Source organism: Oncorhynchus masou, unplaced genomic scaffold, assembly GCF_036934945.1.
Source record: "Oncorhynchus masou masou isolate Uvic2021 unplaced genomic scaffold, UVic_Omas_1.1 unplaced_scaffold_1043, whole genome shotgun sequence".
In the NCBI taxonomy this organism is placed as follows: domain Eukaryota; kingdom Metazoa; phylum Chordata; class Actinopteri; order Salmoniformes; family Salmonidae; genus Oncorhynchus; species Oncorhynchus masou.
This window is the reverse complement of record NW_027000132.1, coordinates 32501-37291: the sequence shown is the minus strand read 5'-3', so window position 1 is coordinate 37291 and position 4791 is coordinate 32501.

Sequence of the window (4791 nt, the reverse complement as noted above, 5' to 3'; positions counted from 1 at the left end):
GGGCTAGCTGGCTAGCTAGCAGTGTTGATTACGTAACGTTACGTTAAAAGAACGACAATAGCTGGCTAGCTAACCTAGAAAATCGCTCCAGACTACACAATTGTCTTAGATACAAAGACGGCTAAGTAGCTAGCTAGCTACGATCAAACAAATCAAACCGTTATACTGTAATGAAGTGAAATGAAAATGTGATACTACCTGTGGAGTGAGGCGGAATGTTGACCGGGTTGTTGAAGTTCAATTCGGAAGACGTTGGCTAGCTGTTGGCTAGCTAGCTAGCAGTGACTCCTACGTTAAGGACGACAAATAGCTGGCTAGCTAACCTCGGTAGATTAAGATAATCACTCTAATCTACACACTCTAAGCTACTCTAGATAGACACAACATGACTTTCCTGTCATCCATAGACCTCTGGTCATTTAAGTAGGTTACCTTGGCCTTCTTGGGCACAGGTCTATGGTGGTCTGCTTGAAACAAGTTTGGTATTACAGACCAGATCAGAGATTTTAATGTATCCATTATTTTACCAGGTAAGTTGACTGAGAACACATTCTCATTTACAGCAACAACCTGGGGAATAGTTACAGGGGATGAATGAGCCAAATGTAAACTGGGGATTATTAGGTGACTGTGATGGTTTGAGGGCCAGATTTTGAATTTATCCAGGACACCAGGGTTAACACCCCTACTCTTACAATAAGTACCATGGGATCTTGACCTAAGAGAGTCAGGACACCTGTTTAACATCCCAGCACCCTACACAGGCCAGTGTCCCCAATCACTGCCCTGGGGATTGGGATATTTTTTAGACTAGAGGAAAGAGTGCCTCCTACTGGCCCTCCAACACCACTTCCAGCAGGATCTGGTCTCCCATCCAGGGACTGACCAGGACCAACCTTGCTTAGTTTCAGAAGCAAGCCAGCAGTGGTATGCAGGGTGGTATGCTGCTGGATAGAGAGACTGACTCTTGCCAGCTGGTCAGTGCATGCTCTGAGTACACATCCTGGTGTTCCATCTGACCAGCGGCCTTGCGAATGTTAATATTTTTAAAGGTCTTACTCACATTGGCTGCGGAGAGCGAGATCACACAGTCGTCCGGAACAGCTGTTGCCTGTATTGACGCTTTGCCTGTTTGATGGCTTGTCGAAGGTCATAACTGGATATCTTATAGGTGGACGGATTAGTGTCCCTCTCCTTGAAAGCTGAAGCTCTATCCTTTAGCTCAGTGCAGATGTTGCCTGTAATCCATTGCATCTGGTCTGGGTATGTGTGTACGGTCACTGTGGGGGGGACGTCGTCGATACACTTAGTAATGAAGCCGGTGACTGATGTGGTAAACTCTTCAATGTCATTGGATGAATCCCAGAACATATTCCAGTCTGGGCTGGTGAAAAAGTCCTGTAGCATCTGCTTCATTGGACCACTTCCATATTGAGCCCATCACTGGTATTTCCTGATAGGTAGGATATATAAGTAGGATATATATATATATTTGGTCTGATATGCCAAAGGGAGGGGAGGGAAGGCCTTGTATGCATTGATGTAAAACTGATTTCAGTTTCCCTACATTAAAATTACTGGCTATGAGAAATGCTGTCTTTCAATGTGCATTTCATTTTTTGCTTATGTCCCTATACAGCTTGATGAGTGCACTTTTAATGCCAGCATCGATTTGTGTTGGTAAATGGACAGGTACAAAAAATATAGATAAACTATTTTGGTAAATTGCATTGACTGCAGCTTATCATTAGTTATTTTAACTCAGGTGAGCAAGAACTTGAAACTTCATTAACATTAGACAATTTAGCATTAAACGGTGCATAGAAAAACCACTGAGATGTATATCCATGTCCCTGTTCAGCCACAACTCTGAGAAACATAGAATATTACAGGTTTTCAGGTCCCGTTGATAGGATAGTCTCGAACGGAGCTCATCCAGTTCGTTCTCCAGTGACGTTGTGTTCACCAATAGAACAAAAGGCAACGGCGGTCTTTTTGATCACCAAAGCAGTCTCATCAGCATGCCGGTGCGCCTGCCTCTCCTTTTCCGCCGTTTCCAGTCCCAGGGATTAGGGCCTGGTCCGGAGAAAGCAGAATGTCAATGAGCTGCCGACTCATTGAAGTAGACATTTTCGTCCCAATCAAGGTTAGTGATCACTGTTCTGATGTCCAAAAGCTGTTTTCGTTCAAAGGAAATGATGGAGGAGACATTATGTACAAAGAAAGTTAAAGAAAACACAACACCCTCCTCTGCTATACACAGTGTAACAGAAAAATATAGTGGCATGTTGTACTACTACAGACATCAGTGTTTGTGTGCTTAAATGTGACTTTCAAGTCAGTGTTTTGTTTCATTAGTTTGTTATGTTGTTATTAGCCCAACATTATTGAGGACATTGTTATGGCACCGTATTCCCTTACTAGTGTAATAATTTTGACCAAGGCACATAGGGTGCCATTTGGAAAACATACAGTGTAACAGAATATGACAGAGGCATTATAATAATGCACAAATGAATGAGGACATCATTTCAGGACTGGAGGGTGCAGTAATGTTGAGATGCCAGTAGGAGGAGCTCTAGTCTAGAACACTGGAACATTCAGTACCACTTTGATACAGCTGATAAGGAGTGATGGTCATGGGTCACTTTTAGCATCATTTAAAAAATAGGACAAGCCGCCTCAGTATTCTGAAAACCTAACCCTGGAATAGAGACATATATACAGTTGAAGTCGGACGTTTACATACGCTTAGGTTGGAAACATTAAAACTCGTTTTTAACCACTCCAAACATTTCTTGTTAACAAACTATAGCTTTGGCAAGTTGGTTAGGACATCTACTTAGTGCATGACACAAGTAGTTTTTCCAACAATTGTTTACAGACAGATTATTTCACATATAATTCACTGTTCCAGTGGGTCATAAGTTTACATACACAAAGTTGACTGTGCCTTTAAATAGCTTGGAAATACCAGAAAATTATGTCATGGCTTTAGAAGCTTCTGATAGGCTAATTGACATCATTTGAGTCAATTGGAGGTGTACCTGTGGATGTATTTCAAGGCCAATCCTTTAAACTCAATGCCTCTTTGCTTGACATCATGGGAAAATCAAAAGAAATCAGCCAAGACCTCAGAAAAAAGATTGTAGACATCCACAAGACTGGTTCATCCTTGGGAGCAATTTCCAAACGCCTGAAGGTACCACGTTCATCTGTACAAACAATAGTATGAAAGTATAAACACCATGGAGCCAACATGCCGCTCAGGAAAGAGACGTTCTGTCTCCTAGAGATGAATGTACTTTGGTGCAAAAAGTGCAAATCAATCCCAGAACAACAGCAAAGGACCTTGTGAAGATGCTGGAGGAAACAGGAACAGAAAAAAATCTATATCCCCAGTAAAACGGGTCCTATATCAACATAACCTGAAATGCCGCTCAGCAAGGAAGAAGCCACTGGTCCAAAACTACCATAAAAAGCCAGACTACGGTTTGCAACTGCACATGGGGACAAATATGGTTCTTTTTGGAGAAATGTCCTCTGGTCTGATGAAACAAAAATAGAATTGTTTGGCCATAATGACCATCGTTATGTTTGGAGGAAAAGGGGGAGGCTTGCAAGCCGAAGAACACCATCCCAACCGTGGAGCACGGGGTGGCAGCATCATGTTGTGGGGGTGCTTTGCTGCAGGAGGGACTGGTGCACTTCACAAAGTAGATGACATCATGAGGAGGAAAAAGTATGTGGATATATTGAAGCAACGTCTCAAGACATCAGTCAGGAAGTTAAAGCATGATCGCAAATGGGTCTTCCAAATGGACAAAAGCATACTTCCAAAGTTGTGGCAAAATGGCTTAAGGGCAACATAGTCAAGGTATTGAAGTGGCATTCACAAAGCCCTGACCTCAATCCAATCGAAAATTCATGGGCAGAACTGAAAAAGCGTGTGCGAGCAAGGAGGCCGACCAACCTGAATCAGTTACACCAGTTCTCTCAGGAGGAATGGGCCAAAATTCACCCAACTTATTGTGGGAAGTTTGTGGAAGGCTACCCAAAATGTTTGACCAAGTTAAACAATTTAAAGGCAATGCTACCAAATACTGACCCACTGGTAATGTGATGAAAGAGATAAAAGTTGAAGTAAATGATTCTCTCTACTATTATACTGACATTTCACATTCTTAAAATGAAGTGGTGATCCTAACTGACCTAACACAGTGCATTTTTACTACGATTAAATGTCAGGAATTGTGAAAAACTGAGTTTAAATGTATTTGGCTAAGGTGTATGTAAACGTCCAACTTCAACTGTATATACACTGCTCAAAAAAATAAAGGGAACACTAAAATAACACATCCAAGATCTGAATGAATGAATGAAATATGAATGAAATATGTATTTTCTTTACATAGTTGAATGTGCTGACAACAAAATCACACACAAATGATCAATGGAAATCAAATTTATCAACCCATGGAGGTCTGGATTTGGAGTCACACTGAAAATCAAAGTGGAAAACCACACTACAGGCTGATCCAACTTTGGTTTAATGTCCTTAAAACAAGTCAAAATTAGGCTCAGTAGTGTGTGTGGCCTTCACATGCCTGTATGAGCTCCCTACAACACCTGGGCATGCTCCTGATGAGGTGGCAGATGGTCTCCTGAGGGACCTCCTCCCAGACCTGGACTAAAGCATTTGCCAACTCCTGGACAGTCTGTGGTGCAACGTGGCGTTGGTGGATGGAGCGAGACATGATGTCCCAGATGTGCTCAATTGGATTCAGGTCT